Source organism: Lycorma delicatula, chromosome 13 (genome assembly GCF_047948215.1).
Source record: "Lycorma delicatula isolate Av1 chromosome 13, ASM4794821v1, whole genome shotgun sequence".
Lineage (NCBI taxonomy): Eukaryota > Metazoa > Arthropoda > Insecta > Hemiptera > Fulgoridae > Lycorma > Lycorma delicatula.
The window spans coordinates 1975474-1997481 of NC_134467.1; positions in this window are offsets into that span (position 1 = coordinate 1975474).

Sequence of the window (22008 nt, forward strand, 5' to 3'; positions counted from 1 at the left end):
GCCTTTTGTTACTATAATGCGATTCTTTTAAGGATAGCGCAGGCCTTGCATAGGTGTTTGTACTCGTTATAAACCGGACGAAACTTATTAGGAAACTGAACCGTTTCCGTATCCCCAGATTTATCCCTCTCCGATTTTTGTTTGTTTGGTCGATTAGAGTAGGTACTGGAAGGACGCTGAATTTAGAACGAATTAGTTCGTGCGCGATGGGTTTATGGTACGTCCTCAAACTTTTTAGCAAATCCACAGGCTTAACACACGCTGGAAAAAGTCTGTAGAGCTTCATGGAGATAGATAGAAAACCAATAAATATGTTTTGTATTATTATTCTGTGATAATAAATGTTAAAAACAAAAGCCCGGCTTATATTTGACTGACCCTCGTATATATTATGTGACAAGTAACTAAGTAGCTTTTCTTTCATTTTATATATATATATATATATATATATATATATATATATATACAGAATGTCTCACGAAGAAACTGTCAGGACATGTTCTGCTGGTAAAAATAATGAAAGAAGTTCTTATAAACATAGGTCTGGAAAGCCTTTTTTTCACGTTACGGCAAGTGAAAGATTTCACCCGAATTTCAGCTCTTCTAACAAAAAGAAGCCCTACTGTAATTTTTCGGAAAGAATAATACAGAATAATGATAATTACAAAAATAATTATTCGATTTTCTGTCTATTTTTCGTCTGTTTTGCTTCAATATAAAATAAATTTTTAAAAGTTTTTATTTACTGCATATTTTATCGGCTAAATTTACATTATTTTTCTCAGAATAAAATAAATTCTTAATAAAATAAAGCCATTTCGTTCTCCCCCTAACCGCCATTTTGTTATTTTTAAATAACAAAATCACATTAATATTTTGTAAGCGTTTTTGTAATAAACTTTTAAAATTAGAAAAATATTCGGAGTTAAATATCTTCGCAAATAACAAAATGGCGGCCATGCTTATTTTTCAATCCGTTATTTCTCCGTAAATATTAGTTTTATAAAAACTTATGTCATTCGCTTAAATATTAAACGTTTTATTTTTAAAAAAAAAAATTTATTTTTGAAAATCGGTTATCAAATAGCCGAATTACAGCAGAAAATTGATGTAATTATGTGTCTGTTTTCATGTCCTCCATTTTAAGTTCGATTCGATGAAATATTTATTAATCGTTTTTATTTATCGTTAATTCTAGTATCGTAAATTAGTATCAAATCAAAAAATAATTTTCTCACAATAATAAACCTAATAATTAGGACACAAAATTACAAAATCAATTTTCTCCCGTAATTCGACTATTTTCAACCGATTGAAAAAAAATAAACTGTCAATCATTTCAAAATAAAAGGCTAAATAATTTAGCAAATAACGTAAATTTTGATAAAACTAATATTTATGGAGATATTACGGAAGATATTATGGAGAAATAAACATGACCGCCATTTTGTAATTTGCGAAGGTATTTAAGCCCTGATTTTTTGCTAACTTTAAAACTTTATTACCAAGACGCTTACCAAATTTTAATGTGATTCGTCCATCTGAACTTGTGATATAAATTATTATATAAAAATAACAAAATGGCGGACAGTGGGAAAACGAAGAAGAAATTGCCATTTTTTCCTAAGGATATTTTTTGTTTAGTTTTACTAGTAAAATCCGAAAAAGTTCAGCCAGCCCACCATTTTAAAAAAATCTGTATGTAACTCGTGTATGTGTGTGTGTGTGCGCGCGCGCGCGTGTGTGTATAGTAAAATTTATTTTTTAGATGTTATCAGCGTTGTACCAAAAAAAAGAAGAAAATGCTGGGATATATTTATTTCTCTATAAAGCTATTAATTTTTTGGACATAATTTAGATCTTTAGATAACAATATATTCGATAACAGAGGTGAGCTGTAATTCTTCGTTAGAATTAAAGTCGTTTTTGTCTATTCATCAGCAACATTTTTAATTTTTCCGCATATAGTTTCGAACGTAGATGATACAGTCGTATGGTATTATCGATAATGTGAGAAATCGTTAAAAATACTGATTTTATTTTCAAGAGATATCGATCGTACAACATTACTCGACACCGCTGCAGTTAATCGGCTTTTGGTGTGAACGCTTTGAGGTGCTCCCTTCTCCGCCGCTATCGCTACAAACTTTACTATTTTAACCGTCGATTGTAGTTAGTCTTTGTCTTCGACATCCACAGGAGATTAGATTCGGTAGACGCTCTACTATAATTTATCGGTTTCCTTATTTCTTTACTCCTGCTTCTTTCTTAATTCTTTAAGACCGTCGTGCACGTGAACCTGTCATTCGTATCTTTGGAATTTTAATTCTTTTATTACAATGACTTCAAAGGAGTTTAGAATCTCTACCGAGTAACACGAACTTTAAATTTCGGTTTTTCTACCAAGTAACACGAATTATATATCTCGGTTTCTCTTAGCCTAAAGCAAATAATTTTAATTAATGTTTTTCTACGTTATCCGTAGGATTTGATAGGATGCGGATTTATTATAATTTCTACTACAATTTACAGTACCTTCTTGGAAATTATTTTTGCGTATTTAATATCCCTTACGAACAGTACGTCGCTTTGCCTACAGATTCTCCGGAATTCTCTTAACGGTTGTACTTGTATTTCATCTGTGTGTACCGCAACATCAATTTTTGTTATATTTGGTTCTGATATTCCGTCCTTACCGAACGCTCTTTTTTTATATGGGCATCGCAGTAATTATTTCAGTTTCTGAAAACGTCAACTCAAGTCTCCTTATTACCTTTAACGGTAAATCTTTCTCCGTTTTCTTAACGGCGGTATATTTTAATAAACATCCAACGTGTAAATTAATACGTATCTATTAAACTTATACGTAGAGTTATATCGATTTTCTTCACGGTGTAATCTATATTTAATCTTAAAAGAAATAATATGAAAATAAATTTCACGACCTATTTAGAATCGAGCGGTGTTCTAAGTTATCGTACCTGTACGCAATATTTCCGTCTAAAGCAGTACGTTAGTTATAGAAATACTGAAGTACGTCTACAACAAAACTACTTGTAATGATTTAAGCGTAGGCCGAAGACGTTTACTTGAAATTTTATCTACGGTTTAGAGTTAACAAATTTTACAAACCAGGTAAGCTGTTTTTCCTCGTACTTCGAAGAAACGTAAAATACGGTTAAAGTGATAATGAAGCGGTCATTTTATAACAAACTTCATTTTTAATAATAACATATATAATTACCTATGGAATAAATTACGCGATTAGAAATATATACGTTCCAGAGTTTTATCTGGGAAAATGTTCTCTGCATCCACGTCTACCGAGGAGAATATTATCACCTGTAATCGCCAGATTTATTCATGGTAAAAAACATATGTAGTTGGAAATATAATATATATTATTTATCGTTGCGACGTACAACGGAAAGAAAAATTTCATTCAGATTTTTGCACCTCATGTGAAGTACGAGTGAACGGTTTAAAATTCAAAACGTCGGTGTGCCACAACACTCTTGGGGACGGAAGAAACTTTTCGTTAAGAAAGATTCCGAGTCTATCTTTAGATGACTTTAAGATGCTCTGAAAAAAAAATTAGTTTTTACCGCAAAATAGAACAGGTCGACTTATTATAGCGGGTAAGTAACGATGTGTTCCGCTTAGGATTTTTTTATTCCTCCAGATTTAACAAGTAACGGTTTTAATTTTATTATAAATAATAAATGAAAACGATAACTTTTAATAGAGAATATAGAATTTATATTACACTAAAAGACGATTCTATAAACCGGTTTAGTGGCAGGACGTTAATCGTATCGAATACAATTACATTTTAATCCGCTTACTTAAACCAGGTAGGTCGGTGTTTTTTTATATACAATAAGTAAAATTGAGATTTAATAACGTTAATTACTGAAATTCGATGAAGCGGTATGTAAAATACGGCCGATTTTCGGGTAGTATTTCACTTACTCAAACAGCGTTCAAAGGCGAAGTTTTTAATTTCTTTTGTCGAGTTAACGAGTACGTCATCGTTTTTAACGCCATGTCAAAAGGTTTGCGTACAAAGGGACATGCGAATGATTTTTAAAACCGCATCTATCGGGGTTCGGTCACGTGACGTATACATTAACGCCGACATTTCATTAGCTTATTTATTATTTAACCGCGTTGAAAAGCGGCTGTTGATTTGTTTTAGATGAAACGACTGAATATTAGATCGGTTTTAATACTGTTATTAAAGAGAGTTTGCGTTTGTAATAAATTACGTTTCCCTGTTGAGCCGATACGCTCTGTTTCGTTTACAGAAAGCGGTTTATTAATTTGCTGTTTTACACCGTTTGTTCCGCGGCCGTGTGACGTGTAACAGGGTCTAATCAAAGTTATTTTTCTAATATTAATACAGTATTTTCTTTCGCACGCATTCCTAGAGATTTTAGAGTTCGGTATGCTGAAGCCGCTATATATTTAGTTCGGTAAATAAATCAAGGGAAATCCGCTCTCCTCGCTTTCCTAATACGTTTACATATAATAAACTCAAAATAGTTTTTAAAAAACCGTACAGACTGAAACTAAATCGCATTACGTAAACCGTACTGAAAAAATTTCACTTATAATTGGATATTAAAAAATAAAAACTCTCAAAAACAGCTAGCAAAAGGTTAAAACTAGATTGCCATTTCGATTGTTAAATATTCATCGGTACGTAATGCGGAAACAGCGTACAGTATTTGACCGGAGGTGTTAGGGATCGATTTAGGCCATTAAAATAAACAAAAAAATTCTAACGAGAAATATCATATCTCGCCTCCCTTTTCCCCCTACCTGCCATTTTGTGTTTTTTCAATAAAAATCTATATCTTAATAACAGATTGAGATATTTTAATGAAATTTAGATTACATATACCCGACAACATATTTTAGAAAATAAGTGAATCAGAAAATTCCGAAACGGCGGCCATTACAATGTTTTAATTATTTACTGCTCCGTAAATATTAGTTTTATCGAATTATGTTTTTTTTTTTTTAAATAAAATATTATGACTTTTATTGTGAAATAAATTATACCTCATTTATTCAAATCGGTTGATAAACGTATACGAGATATGGCTAACTGTTAAAGCGGTTCGCAAAAATTACGCAGTCTGACAAATGTGTGCCTGTTGTCACTTTCTTCAATAACTGAATTAAAAGTAATAATTAATCTCTATTTTTAACAAGCAGCAGCAGTAGCAACGACAACGTGCATTTACTGAATAAAAATTACGATGAATATCAGGTTTTGTATACGTATTATACAACTATAACGATAATAAAAAATCAGCGAAAATTTTAATCGACTTTACAAACAAAATTTATAACTATCGATATTAGGTATAATCAATATTAATGTCGTTTGACCGTCCGAAGATTAGTGATTAATCAAATACTACCATTTAATAAAAAGCAGCTTATAAGGCTATACTGGTTTGCGTGGCGTTTCTCCCGCCACCACCCCATTCGGTCGCCCTAAAGCATAAGACCGAATGTCTGTGCCACAAACGGCCACTGAGCCGCGAAATAGTTTAGCGACCGGTGTCCTAACTATATCCTAGAGCTAACCTAAAAGCGTGGTACCATACACCACTCGCTTGCGTGTCCCACCGCCCGCTTGATATATATCACTAAAATGGGTAGGCCGAACCCGTCAGCTACTAAAACACATATGACTATCGATAATTAATTTATCTTGTCAAAGACAGCAATTCGCTGCCACGCCTAGGCCCCTAAATGCCAGCAAGTACCTGTCCACTGTTAGAGCGCTTGGAGCCTTAATCTGGCCGGTTGCCAGCCATATCTCTCGGTTAGCTTCCTACATCAGCGCGGTAGGAGTCTTTTCCCTTAGGTAAACTACTGATGTCGGTCGACTGAAGCAGCCGCATCAAGGAACTCGCCGCTTTTGAGTGGCCAATTTTCCCCTTGACCTCTAAGTTCCAGAGCTGCCCCCCCCCCCCAGGAAATGGGCGGTCAAACATCATGTGTTCGTTCGACTGGATCTCTCCGCAGACGCACAGCTCATCAGCTGCCAGTGCGGAACCGAAACAATATCGGTTTAAATTTACACGGTTGGAGAGCACTCGGGCTCCCGTTGCCCTTAAACCCGAAGGAGAGGCATACCATCTCCCCAGTCAATTGCGCTGCCAAGTCTGCGCCTGCCAAGCGCGCCGCCTGTACCTTGGTGAAAGGCAACGATGCTGGACACCGGGTTGGGGGTAGGTAGTGCAGGGCGTATGATATTGCTCGGGTAGAGCTGTGAAAAACACAGGGTGGCGACGCCTGAATTGGGGGAAGGCTATGAGGACGACGCCACCATATTGAACGCTTGCGCCTGGAGCAGTTAAATCTACATCATTCCCGGGCCACCATTAGTGAAGCCATGAGGCTCCTTGAGGAGTACAACCTCGACGGCCGCTCTCCGCGATCGTGGTCGGCTCAGATTCGTTGGGTGTCTTCTGGGTGTCCCATTGATCCGATGAGCCATTGAATCACTCGATGTCGTACTAGTGTCGGAATACTTCCAGCTTGGATGGAGTATGGATGACTTTCTGGCGATGTTGTGCAGGATTCTTCCCGGGCACCGGTTTCCCGGTTCCCGGGAAAGTGCTGGTTGCTCTGGACGATAATGCCAAGATCCTGTGAATGACACAGCTGTTCTCGTTGTTGTTGCCAGCCCTACTACAGTATCGAATGGCCTACAATTTCAGTCGGATTTAATCAACAGGTAGTCGAGTACATGGAGAATACGCGTTACACAAGCGAAATCAAACGGTGTAACATCCACGACGATGATATTCACGGATCCACCTTGATCTAATTCGGAAACTGAGAGTCTCAGGTACCTACGTCTACACCTCGACCGTCGACTTACGTAGAAAGTTCATGTAAGAGAGATGTGAAGGCGATCGAGTTGAAAGTTTAAGGAAATTTTTCTGGTTGTCGGGCAGACGTTCTCGTTTGTCCTTGTCTAATAAGCTGCTGGTACGCTCAACAGTTCTAAAACCTATCTGGACCTGCGGAATCGAACTACGGGGCACCGCGAGCAGAAGTGATGTCGACATCTTAACAACGGTTTCAGAATAAGATAGCGAGATGTGTACTAGAGGCACCTTGGTTTACAATGAATAATGAGAACCAGGATTATTTTTGATTACGGTCCGCGCGGGAGGACTACAACTTTCAGTTCAAAATACTAACTTTGACTTGCTTATCGCTCAAATCACTTGGAAGTAAACCTACGACTTACGAATGACATTGACGTGACAGCAGTAAACCTACGGATGATATTAAAAGGTTGAATCGGCTGCATGTGCTACACCTAAGCGTCATATATGTCTATAGTTAACTCGGATACGAGTATTGCGCATTCGACTTTTAATTTCAAATTTTTACATATATTTTTCTTTTCATCGGTTCATCGTTGTTTTTTTATTTCTACTTATTATATTTTATTTTGCTTCCTTTTTTTATTTATTATTGGTAATTGTATGGGCTTGGCGTAAAAGTTTTTGTTGTACTAGTGTGTAATTATTGAGCAGTTTCGCTGAGAACTCCTTATCGTGTGGTTTGGGATGTGATGATCGTATTACTAAATGTTTATATAAATATAACCGACTGTAAATAAGGTTTGAATCGATAGAAAAAGGTTTCTTTTAATGTGTCGTGAGAAAATAAAATAAATTCTGTTTTTAATAAAAAAATTGGACAAAGATTATGATATTTTGTAATAGCTGTTTTAAAATTTTCTTTAAAATAATCTACCCTAATTTTCTATAAAATGATTTTTATAGTGATGATAATGGAAATTAAAATTTTATATGGGACTTTTATAAACGCAAAAGTAAAAAGTAAACTTTGTTTCCTGACGTAAAATTTAAAAGTAGAATAAAATGTTCATAAATTTTATTGTAGTCTGGTGGTGCGTATTAGGTTTTGCCGATATAACATCAAATTTACCCTAGCTATTCTCCAACATGCTGGTTCCTTTTGTGAAAATAAACATTTTTTTAAAATGAAAAGTACGAATTCCGCTGCGTTTTCTGTGAGCTATATTTCTTATTTTTGTCTATAGAAATTTATATATAGATAACTTAATAATATGTAGTATAGAACAGACGTATATATTAATAATATTTTATAAATTTGTATGAAATATAAAATTATGTTATACGAATGTGTTTGTTGATTGTTAATATGTGGCCATTTTTATACTTAATCATTTATATGCAGGTAAAATTATTATTTTCAACAAAATATATTCCGGCTTATAATAATTAAAAAAATAAGAAATCTTTCTACAAAATTTTAATTAATTTTGTTGTTCTGTTTTAGTATTTCGTCAAGGTGATGAAGGCTCGAATTGGTATGCCATTCTTGGAGGTACTCTGGATGTCAGAACTGTGCGACCACAGGTTGAAGAAAATAAGGTGATGTAGTCATATACTCGTACTGTAGTATAGTAATTTATTAAATCTATTTATAAATTTTTAAAAGAAATTTTTCCTTGTTTATCTTAATTAAAATGTCCGATAACTGTTTTCTTCAGTTATCTTGAAATTTTTAATTTATTCAATTAGTTGTAAGTGTGTAGCGAGTTCGCGGCTCGATCAGGATATTGAAAGACTGACAAATTAAAAATGTTTTTATAATTATAATTTATTAGTTAATAATATAGAACATAATAAAATATAGAACAAATCAAATAATAATAATGCCCTGAGGTAGGTAATCCCCACGTCCGGAACACAACATCTATGTTCTACGTCCAGGGCGGTAACAGCTGTACTTATGTACAATACTTATAGCTGGCTAACGGGGCTCCGAATAAACTCCTCGGATATATTACTTTTTTTGACCTGTTTCTATCTTCAGGTCACCAGATGGATGGGACCTTTTGGCTAACTGCAGGATATGAACAATTAAATGATTAGGATGCAGACACATACCAAATTTAGAGCTGGCGATGTGGTGGCCAGGATCAATGTTATTGCAGGTGAAACGGAGACCCTTCCGTTGTCCACATGTCCCCTGCGATGGCAAGCATGTAGCAATGGTGCCCATGTATGTCGGTGCATGGGAGCTCTGAAAGCTTCGGTGAGTAGGAGCCTGGAGTCAGTGCAGAGATTGCGCATCCGCTCTCTGCCAGGACATATGCCGGTTCCGCCGGAGTACCGGATCGGACCTCCAAGGTTAGTAGCCCTGGAGTGGGGGTGTACCCCGGCGGCTTGCCTTGCTACAGAAGGGATAAACGTTCATGAATATTGAACAAACAAACGTGGCAGAGGGTGCACGTAAACACCCTCGTTTAGAAACCTCCGATTCGCCACAAGCGAAGAGGAAAAAGAGCAAGGAGTCAGATAAAATTAAGAGAGATGCTGACAAAATCAGTAAGGAATTGAGAAAGTCTTTGTTTGGAAAAATTCCTCCCAAACCAAGATTTTTAATTATTACAAAGGAGAATGGAAACTTTCAAAAAGTTAATCCATTTTTAATCGCAAGAGGAATAACAAATTGTGCTGGTGGTCCTGTCAAGAAAATTCGTAAAACTTTTAATGGATTGCATGACGAAACCAAAAAAAGCCAGAAAGTTCAGGCGTTGAAGAAGATCGGTGAATTTGCGGTTTCTGTTCAACCGCAAAGCACACTTAACTCATCCAGAGGAGTTGTTGTTTGTCGCGATCTTCTTAATTGTACAGAAGAAGAAATTGTACAAGAAATGTTGAGTCAGGGAGTGACTCAGTGTCGCAGACTAACCATGCGAAGAAATGGTGAAGTTGTTCCTTCGGCCTCGCATGTTTTAACATTTAATAGGTTGAACCTTCCTGAAAAGGTACGAGCTGGCATCCATTGGCTTGATGTACGAGCATTTATTCCGCAGCCGACGAGATGTTTTAAGTGTCAACGATTCGGACACACAGCAGCTAGATGTGAAGCGCAGGAAATATGTATATGTGGAGAGAAAACACATGAGGGTGACCCATGTAAAGACCCTCCAATCTGCGTTAACTGTAAAGGGCATCACAACTGTCGTTCAAAGAACTGCCCTACATATAAATTAGAAACAGCCATTCAGGAAGTTAAAACGCTTTAGAAGGTCAGTTATCCTGAAGCGAAGAAAATTGTTAATCAGCGTACACCACGACCATCGACTTCTTATGCAGAAGCAGCGGCTGCCCCTTCCACATCTAAAATTAATGTGGAGCAGTTGCTTAACACGATGGCACCAAGTCTTGCGACAATGATTGAAAGAATCATTGATTCAAAGATTGAGTCGACTCATCAGAGAAAACAAAGTAAAGATGTCTCATCTTTACTTTGTTACTCATCCCCGGACTTTGTACTTTGTACCTGTACTTTTGTTACCTGTGTACAGGTAACAAAGTACCCGTACTTTGTTTGTCGGCTCATCCCCGGACTGACGCCGTTGACATGAGAGACGCACCAGCGCCGTTAAAAAAACTAGCTAAATCTGCGATTTTAAAGCCACCAACTAACGTAAAAATTAAAAATCTTGACTTATCTGACAAAGAGAAACAGATCACTCCGCCGTGTAGTCACAAACCTAAAGAAATTGTGACAAGGCAATCCGAGTCTACCGAAATGAAGGTGCAAGTTATTATTGAAAAAGCACCAGACAAAGATGATATAAAAACTGCAACAATGGAGCCTGCAAAAGCTCAAAGAACAGCTTCAGCGAGAGTATCTATTTCAGCTGGACCCAGCACTGCAGTAGAGATAGAATCCAGTTAATCAGCCGCGGAAAGTGCATCGCTTGCTAGTTTAGATTCAATAGCAACGATGCTAACTGTACCAACGATGTTTTTGTCTCCTGACGTCAGCCGCAGAATGTCACTGGCATCGGAAAGAGAGAAGACGATGCCATGTCTGAGGCCTCAGATACGCTGTCATCAGAGGTTGAGGCCGTTAGAAGAATGGAGAAACGGTGCAAAAAAGGATGGCCGAAAGGAAAGCCTAGGAAGTAATATTCTGGATTCGAAGTTATAGAAGAATGTAAATTTTTGATTCATAAGAATGTGAATCATTGAACCTTTTTTTTTTTTTTGAAGTGTGATGGGGCTAATGACCAAAGTAGTCGATGCCCCTAAAATCCTCAAAAAAAAAAAATAATAATAATAATAAATGTCAGTAATAATAATAAACAATGATTTCATACAAAATACAATTTAAATTAAGGTCATCATTTATTAACAGTTAGTTAAATCGTAAAAACCAGAATTCAGTTCAATTGACAAAAGACATTATAATGACCATTAATATTTACATCTTTAACAACTGGTATTGTATTACTATGAAGATAAGATTAGTTTAAAGATCGTTAACTGCAAATACCTTTCCTGTTCACAAATAAAACTACCCTATAGTTTTGAATGAATTGAATAATTTCTCCCTTTCACTAATTGTCTATCAGTAACTCACTGAACAACTTCCTGCAGTCACCCACTGTCTACACTGGAACGCTTGTGACGTTGCATTGTAACGTCGAACACACAGTTCAGCTCTACATGTTGCCAGATAACGCAATCTTACAATCGCTTTGAACACAACCACCAATACACTATACTGCTCGCTGAAACTGAATTTAACTTGTCTTTCCTGAAGTATTTATACTCCTATCCTCTTTACCTGCAGAACCAGACTCAAGTTGAAGCGTAAGAATTATAGTCCAAGTCCTTACATTCTCCCATAAATTTTTAGTTCTGAAAAATCGAATAAAATAGGTCGCAGAACCGTGTCTGCAATGGTTTTTGAGAAATACGGGTGAAAATCAATAACCTGGGCTAAAAACCCTGTTTTTATGTTTGACGTAAAATAATTTTGTTAAACGGGTAATAAACGCATAAAACTTTTAAACAAATCTTGTAATAAATTTAATTTTTAACAAAACGGTTGTTACGTTACACTTTTTCCGTCGGGTGCTGCTACCTAGCAAGGGCTAGAGCTCTTCGGCAAGCTATGGTTATACGATGTCCTACGTCATAATACCGCAAGGAGTGGTCATTATGATGTAGCAACTTCTATTCATTCGGCGCCAGAATCCGACCCAGAGCGGTCGTGTTGTACATTCAGTCCGGACGCGCATACTAATATTTGGATGAATATTTTATTTGTATTCTTATGTGTTATTAAGTTCAATTATATGTGTTACATTATATGTTAGACGTTCAATTGTATGTTATCAAAATGTCAAGACGACAAGAAATTAAATAACAATTCAATAAGCTACAAAGCGTTATTTCAATCCATCACCTACGCATCTACAGTTCATACTCGCTCTAAACCTACCACAAAGGTTTTACGGTCCTTCACATCGCAAGGTATACAACGATAAGTTAAGTAGAAAATAAGAAGAAATAACAAAGAAAAGTTAGAAAAATTCAAATTTTGTTTAGAAACAGTACATGTACGTCATTAGAACCTATATATCATTAGTAGGAGGCCAGACTACTGGAAGTAACGGAGTGATGAACAGCCAGACATAATAGATTGCATCGTTGTAGATTTTGATTAAATTTTTTTTTTTATTTAACTATCCTTATTTTAGTAGCGATTACAAATTGAAGTCGCAAAATTTAATTCTACATTTGGCTTTTCACCTGTCGAATGAAGACGGTCTCTTTAAAATAGCGTTTCACAGCAGATAGCGATGCATTAATTTTTTTCTTTGGACCGACTCCCGCAATCTTTCTTATAGATGTGACCCAGGTAATCGATTCACTGACGTTTCTTCGTCCATCTTCGCTACCTGATGGCGTAAACTGCACGGTTTATTTCTAGAAACTTTCATTCGTGTAAAAATTAATTAACCGTTTTAATTTATACCGCATTAAATTGTAAATGAGATTTGTCTGAGGCTTAGTAGAAAACGTGTCCGCCATCCTCACCTCGATCTAACAATTAAATTGGCCTTATAGTTGGTAAAATAAAATAAACTTGTATTAAAATCAAAATAACTAGGGGAAGACTTCCGTCTTTAGGGGCTAGGCTGTTTATAAATATTGAGCATTCTTTTATCCGCGCGACCGCTTACGCCAGTTGATGTCTAAACAAGGTTACAAAATGAATCCTGTCCGTATAAAATTTTCCGGTGAGCGGACTCGCCTTCTCTGAAGATTTCCGACTTTATTATTGGTAGTTGAATGCGGCCACCTCGTCGAGAAACTGCCGTACACAATCCGGAATTACGACTCGCATCATAAAGCCTCACCGTCATGAGAGGTCAGTTCCCCCTGCGGTCTTGAAGTTCGTGGAAATATTGTCTGTAAGGCCCCTAAGAGCAAAAGAGTCAGAGATGAAATCGATTGTATCATCGTTTTATAAGCACAAGATTCTTAAGTCGCTATATCTTTAAGTACCGGGCAAAATTTAGCGAGTACATAACGAATTCGCAGACCTTCCCTTAAGCGAAGCGTTCCGTTCATTTTAGCTCTTTTCCGTAGAGAGAAGTCAAATTCTCGATTCGTGTAAAACATAGCATATAGAAATTATCTTAATAGGAGTTGCTTTCATCGGGAGTATTGACGATTAAATTTTTTCAATTTAGTAAGCCCGGGGATAGAATGCTTACGCTTGATAATGGTTGTTCCGTTTTCGTGCGTAATTAGTTAAAATTTCGTTTGTAATTTTATTTTACATAAAATACAGATCTTATTGGCTATATATCTGTTCGGTTTACTTCTTTTTTTATTTTCATAGCGCTCTGGAAGTTGTACGCGAGTACAAATTTTGAATTGATTTTAAGCAAAGAAAAGGAGAGAATTTTACATTAAAACTTTTTTTTTAAATATTAAACAAATCTTTAAAATAATAACTTGTATTTCTTTATTTAAGCTACAGAATTTCTACATCGGTAATAAATTCTGAGGTGGAAATATTGTGACGCACTTGTTATGTAAATGTTTTCTTAAGTTAATACGAAAAATTCTCTGCGGAATTTATTTCAACCTATTTGGTATTTTTAAAAGAAAAAATATATCTTTTTAGTAACGAGAGAAAATTAAATTAAAAATAAATACAAATAATAAGAGAATATTAGATCAGCTGGTAGAACAGGAAAAATTCATTAACTTATTTATGTTTTTCCTTAGGTAAAATCTTTCTCCTCGTTACGAAATATATATAATATTCTTTTGTATATTTTACGTCTCTTTCTACTCGCCTCTTTATTAAATTTCACTCTCCCGTTAACCCCCCGCCCATCCCTTGGCTACCGGGCATCATATAACTCTATTGTTCGTTCAAAACTCGATCCGGGGATCCGAAATATATTTCTGATCGGACGACCGCACAATAACCCTAATGTATAGAGCGTTTACTGGGTAAAGCTGAAATTTCTAATCTCTCTTAATACCCAAAATATAATAGATCAAATTATCGTATAATTGATTTGAATTAGTTTTAATTTTTTTGTAAGGAATAAATTATTTTAGACCTTCGTTTAACCGGATCTTGGTTAACCGGACTTCACGCAAACGGAACCGGGGTTAATCAAAAAAAGCGTACGTATTGCGTGCAGAACTATATAAAAATAGAAAGTTTACCGTAATGATTTTAATTTTATTCTTAACTAGGACGAATTAGTAAAAAGAAAGTTGAACTAAATTTCTTCAATTAATTTTGTAAGCGTCAAACGTAGATGGATTTTATACAAACAAATATTGTAGAATACCGAATTAATTTGATTTTTTGGACTTTCTTTCTCATTTACAGTAACTCATTCTATTTTATACAACAACACCGTTTACTATTTAGAGGGAATAATTAATTTATTTAATCCGCTGGATTAGTCTAGCGATTAACTCGTTATCGTAAAATCAACTGGTTTTTTTTAAGTCGAGGTTGTAAGGTTCGATTCCTTGTAAAGGCAGTCGCTTTTATTCGGATTTGAGTGCCAAACTGTAGATAACCGGTCTTCTTTGGAGGTAGGGGTTCTTAAAGTTTATAGTTTAATTAAATTATTACCGGTATTATCTTTTGTTATATTTTTGCCAATGAGTCTGAAGATTAAAATCTCCTTTAACAATTACTGTTAAAGAATTAAGGATAAATCGCCAGATCGTATCTTTTCTTTTAGAAAACTATAATTTTTTTAACCTTTTTGAATAATATTTCGCAAAACGGGACCGAATTATTGAAATAAATAACTACTCGGATAAATGAATCGTTAAGCCCCAAAATTCAAAGGGGATGAATGGAACTCGATTTAAAATATCGAGTAAAAAATATCAGTTTCATTAAACTACAATTTTCACGATCTGTAATTCATTTGTATTAATATTAAAGTAGATGTATAGGGAATCTTTTTAAAAAACCGCATCCACGAACCCGAGTAAGCGATTTAACATTTAAAACTTTTTCAGATACTTTATCTGTTTTTGAAATCATACCTGTTATTAAAAACAGTATATTAACTACTTGTAGAGCAAGAGGGTCAAATAGTACGCACATTTTTACTTTCCCGTCTAGATAGCGCTATAGCAAAACTATAGCTCTAGAAGGGAAACTACTGTAATCGGTCCGATTTGGGCATATGCGGTTTTCACCGGATTTTGACGTTTTGACACGGAAGGGGCCCAAAAAGGACCGGATGGGAATTTTTCCGGATGTTAATAATCAGCGTAATTTATGTGCGTTTGTACGCGTGTGTGTTCGGTGTTGTCCTCTATATTACGTTTTATCTTCAGAAATACTAGACCGATTTTGACCAAACTCGGTCAGATTACTTCTATATACGGAACATTGATACCGTTAAATTTTTAACTTAAAAGGTCGGGGGTGAGGTTGTAAAGCAAGGTCGCCCTCATTATCTAGAGATTTCACACGATTAAGGTCGTGTTTTTTTCTTAGGCGCATTTGCTATCGGTGAAAAAATAACATTTGTAAAAAAAAAATTTTTAAATCTCATTCCCGCCCCAAAAAATGCTGTTGTAGTCGTCCGCTGTGTTGTGACGTCAGAGGTGAGCGGTAAAATTAAATAAATGAATAATATTTAAAGCGTAAAAAAGTAACCGATCTGGCCGGGTCTCGAATTCGATCGCCCGGTTGGCTTGGTATCTGGCGCGTTAAGCCTCGCGGCTACATCAGTCTGCCAACCGTACAAGCGAAATCTGTTCTACGTAAGTTGTAAAATTACATGACACAGACATTACATTGCAGACACACACACAGACGTTACATTTAGTTAGCGCCGACCGTCGCTGCTAGTACGCTACATCTACAAGAATTAAACACGGTATGCGCGTGTGCTTTAGTTAGATAGTTTTTTTTTTAATTCGCCGATTAATTTTTTAAACATTTCTCATTTTCCGGAAACGTCTTAGCCCATATTATTCCCGTTAATCGGAATTTTACTGTAAATATTCTTAAATGAAATAAGTCAATTTTGTAACCGTAATAGTAGTAATTTTCAATTTTATTTGAAGGATAATAGTTCAATTTTAAGTTTAACATAAGTAATTGTTAGAAAGATTAACACCTTCGGTACCGAATTTTTTTCTATGAGTATATAATTCTTAGGTTGAAGTTTAAAAAACAGTTAAATCATTTTATAAAACCTGACGGAAACTTACGGTACGTAAAGGAAAAGTTATTAATCGAAACATCACGTCAGTCAGTATTTTACCGCATTCCCAAGGGCACTCTTTTCCTTTCTACAGCGTTAGATCTCATAGAATAAAACAAAACCTACTTTCTCTCTCCTTCTCGCTCTCTCTATTGAGCTCAAGAGAGGCGTAAAATTATCTCCTAGTGCTGAACTACCGACGTTAATGTAATAACAATAGTTACTGGCGAATGCCGACTCGAGAAGAGACTGGGGAAAGGTTCCGTCGACTTTTATTTTGCATTAATTTACAGTTTAGATTATCTTTACTCTCCTCTACAAACACGTCCTTTTCCGATTTCACTCTATCTTTAATACTCTGCCGTTTACATTCTTGTTACGATAACACAATAGTTGTGAAATTTAGTAATTTTGTACTTTAAGGTACCCGTTGCTCATTCGCCTATTCTGCTGCTGTATTTTGATAACTTTGTTCTTTTAAATTACCAGAGCGATTAACCGTTAGCCGGAAAAAACACTCCGTATAAATATTACGATTTTTTTTACGGTTTATTATAATTGTAATTCTCTTGAAATCTTTTACTAGAATACATCCTCAGGAAATATAGATCAAAAAACATCTGCAAAAAAATAGAAACAAAAGGTCGTTTAAAATAACCAAAAGGTTTCTATGAAAGTTGTCAAAAAAAAAAAGAAAAGCGGCAACGAATTGTGAAAATTTTCTGACGTTATGGGGGAAAATATTACCACGCTCCGTAAATTTATTTTTTTAAAAATTAAATATTTATCGATATCGATCTTAATTTGTGGAAACCGCGTTACGAAATTCAATTTATACGTTGAGAAAGTCCGAAGGTATGAACTGAAATTAGCTACAAATTTTTTTAAAAATATTAACGTATTGAAATCGTAGCACCGGTAAATCGTACTTTAAATCATAATTAACAACTAAATTACAAAAGAATTAATAAAAAATAACACGCGATTGAAATTCATATATTTGAACTTTTTTTCTTTTTTTAAGGCTTGGTTTGGTTAAAGATTTTTTGTTTTAGAATTATTATTTGACTTATATTAAAAAATGAATAAATAAAGAAAACAATTTTTGTCTGATATTTTTATCCAGATATGACGATACAACTATTTTATCTTCCCCCTCTCTTGACGAGATTAAAAAAAATATAATAAAATCAGCGCTACTTATATAGAAAGAAGTCATCCTACGAAATTTCAATGTTCTACTTCAACCGGTTCCTAAAATATTAAATTAAATGAAGAACAAAACTCACACGTACAAACGAGTTGTAAAACCGTTATCCGGCTCTGCAACTAATGCCATCTTAGAATGATTTGACCGTTACAGAAATAAGAATTCATTGTTACTGAATGTTACCGGAAAATGAGATGTTTATTATCTGATTTGCACATGATCTTACGGTAAGCTAATTCGACGGCTTACCTGCTATAGTAATAATTACAGTAATCATGTAGTTAGAAATTAGTTATATAAAATTTGAAAAAAATAATTACTGTAAAAATATAACCGAAGGATCACCGAAACAGGAATTATAAGTCGGTAATTTATACGTTATACAGCAGCGTGCAATTTAATACGAACACAAGTAATTTTTTCTTTATTTCTATGTTGCGGCAATACCGCTTTAACGCACTAATTTTTTACATTATCTGTGTAACTTGAGATCATGTTCTTTGGTTATTTAGCAATTTTCATATTATAGATAGTGTTTTGTGAAAGTTTATACCGCTTCTTATTATAAAATCATATTTTTTAATTTCTGTTGTGCGTGTCTTGAATATATAATAATGGATGTAACTCCAAGAGCGCGTTGGAAAATAGATTTTCTTTCCGAGCATACCGGTATGTCGCGACGATAAATAGCTTCCGGGTGTAGTGTTGGACTAGGGACGGTGAACGCTATTTTAAAACGATTGTTTTAAGGTGAAAATTTCCTTTTCACCTTGAAGGAAAGTCAAATGTGGCGAACTACTCCGACACACGTTATCGGTGAGAAAAAGTAATCTTGATCCAAAATTATTTGCTATAGACTTAAATCGAGAATTAGCAGCCGATGAAACAGATTTACAAGCGATAACTGTTAGACGCCGACTTCTTGCAGCATGACGGAAAGCTCATCGGCCAGCAAAAAAGCGGCTTTTAACACCAGAAATGCGCAAAAAAAGATTCCTGCAGGCCAAAGCAAGTGCTAGCCGGACCAAAGAAGAATGGAAAAAACGTTATGTTTTCGGAATGATTTTTTTTTGTTCAGGGGTAAAGGTTTCACACGTTAAAAAAACATCAAATGATAATATTACCGGCTCGTATCCGGCAATCGGTTAAACATCCTCAGAAGAAAATGTTTTGGGGTTGTTTCACATTTGAAGGCCCTTGTTAGTTTGTTTCAGTAGACGGTGTTGGACATTGAGGAGTGGTGGGAGAACTGGTAATAAGGTTTGATTGTAACCGATCATTAAGCGAGTCACGTTTAGCACTTGGGAGCAACATCGCCTCCGTTCCGCAAGTTAGTCGTGATTAGTATTTGTCGTGAACAACGTAGACTCCACTCCGCCAGCGAGCAGTCGCACTTAGTGCTATGCTGTGAGTAACACGGCTCCGCTCCGTCAGAGGGTGTATCATTATGTGCATTTACTGTCTTGCGGTTTAGTGAATCTTATTATAAATATCGTTTATCTTATATATTAAGTATCTTCATTCTCATACCGGTCCAAGGGATTGTTCCAGCCCTAGAATCATCCTATACAGTCCGCTATCTTCAAATCGACATAAATTTTCTACGTAAATGTTATCATCATATCGTTCATTAAACCCGACATCTATTTTAATTTCCCTAAATAAACCCCAGATCTGTTTGGTCCTCCGACTTCATTATTTCTTTGTTCCTAATCCTTCAGAAAGTATCAAGATTCTAAAGGAAAGGCTTTTGACACGACTTCAGAACAGATTTTTACAAGGAAACGGAGTGTTACAATGATTTGGCGCCATGCTATACTGCCAAAATACGGGAAAAAGTTTCGAAGAACGAAACATTAAAGTCCTCCCGCGACCGGGCAACTTCCCAGACCTAAACCCGATTGAAAACCTTCGGGTGATATCCAAAAACGCATCTTAAAAATGAATCGTACCACAAAACTTGACCTCATTAAAGAAATAATATCGGTGAAGACATCAAAAGAATGTGTAGTAAATTTGTATTGAATCGATGCCAAATCGTATAGGACTTAGAATAAAAAATGACATAGTAACTACTAGATATTCAGGGAAATCGTACTGGTATGATTTCTTTTGTAAATAAAGTTACGTTTTATTAAATAATATTTGTATTCCGATTAATTTTCACGTTTCTGTTCGTTTTACAAGAATTAAATCAGCTAGTAGTTCAAATCTTTGCCGTATTGATGCCCGCAGATGTTCAACCAACCGTTCGCGCAGTATTTATAAGCGTCACATACCGGATGAAAATATTCAAGATATAACGGAAAAACCTTTTTGACGCTATTCATGCAACTAAATACGCTAATATATTGATACCAGAACGTCAGTTCCGTCACAAAATTTATGGAAAATGTTGATTTTTTTCTCTGTTTTTTTAGAAATAAACGGAAGCGGGCCCATTTTATAAACTAGAAAGAAACTATTTTGAAGAATTTTGTACTTTGATGTCACAGCTAAGGAACAATCGAACACTTTCATGCGATTATTTTAACGAAATTTTAAACAAAATTAATAATTTATCCTTTTCTCATATCTTTGTAATTTTCACGAGCGTGATCGTATAGAATTACATATTTACTTAAAATCTCTATCGAATTTTCAACAATCAAAGACATTTTCCTATTTAAAAAAAAGAAATTTGTTAAGCATCAAAAAATCCGCAGCGATAAAAACACTGTCGACAGCGAAATAAATCCGCAGTAAATTTAATCGCTGCAAATTCGCATTCTCACCGCTAGACTACCGTGCTGATCCGATCAGGATCATAATAAACCTTGTACTTCGAATCTTGCGAATTTAACTTTGTGAGTATTTACGATGCTGCTGCGAATATTCCTCGCTAGTCCGTTGCAGCTATATTGAGCCTTTTTTTTAAGTACTTCCGATAGGTTTTACCTAATGTAGGCGTATAGTAAATGATAAATCATTTTAACTTTATTCTAATGACGACAGAATGGTAGTATCATTCTAATAGTAAGGCTAAAATCGTATCGACAGAAATAATATATATATATATATACATATACATACATATAAAACCTAATCTATTTATATTATATATAAAAGACAGATTATAATAATCTAAAGACTGTAATAATATTTGAAACGATATTTTATTTTCTTAAAATTATTATATTGTATTAAATTAATTTAAAATGTTTGTAGAGAGATTGCATTATATAAACATACCGACTGATATTTAAACGGCCGAATCAAGTGCGTTTATGCTGTAATAATCGTTCAACGGTCGCCGTAGCGGAGTAAGTTGGTGTGGGGCGTTGTTAACGATTTCCGTTTTATTTTCAGAATAGGAGTCGAGGAACGCTGGGGGATCGGTTAACAAGAAAAAGGTTACGTTGAACAGCGGGGTGCGAAAGTGTAATTTTAGGATTTACAGAGACAAGCAACGGACGCTGAATTATAATCAGCACACCATCTGCTAGTGTCATCTTTTGTTACGACTAATTAACCGTATCTCTTTCCTTGTACATTCGGTGCCTTCCTTTCATAAACAGGAACCGGACATCGATATTAACGTTGATAAATCGCACAAAAGCGTACGTCTGTGCTGACTAATTACTTTGATTTGTTGTTTTTATTCATCGTTTTTGACGCGCATAATTCGTATACATCGCATTTTAAATTATTCAATAATTTCAGCGAACAACTTTCCCGTTTGTACTTAAGCTTTAAAACTTCCCGTTTTTGTATTTTAACGATGACAAAGTACTTTTATCGATAAAATATTCCCCGTTTCGCTACAATTTTTATATATAGCGATGTTTTTACTTAGCCCTGATAAGAATAGTAAAATGTTAATTAAAAACTTAAGTTTGTGTACGTACCCGTTTCAAAATTTCGGTTTACATCTTAGGAAACTTTTAACGTGTAATAGAAATAATTAAGTTTCGTGTCTTGTACGGATTGTTTATAAAAACCGTTTCAAGAATTCAGGGGTTGGTCCCTCACATTGAAATAAAGCAAAAACTTTATATCAGCATATGTCCGGAAACGCTTATCCGCCGTTTTGTATTTTTAAGAGATGCGATTCAAATTTTTATGAGAAAAAGAGATGAATATCAGTCGTCGTGTGACTTTACGTTCGGAAAAGCGTATTCAATTTTTTATTCTATTTTATGTT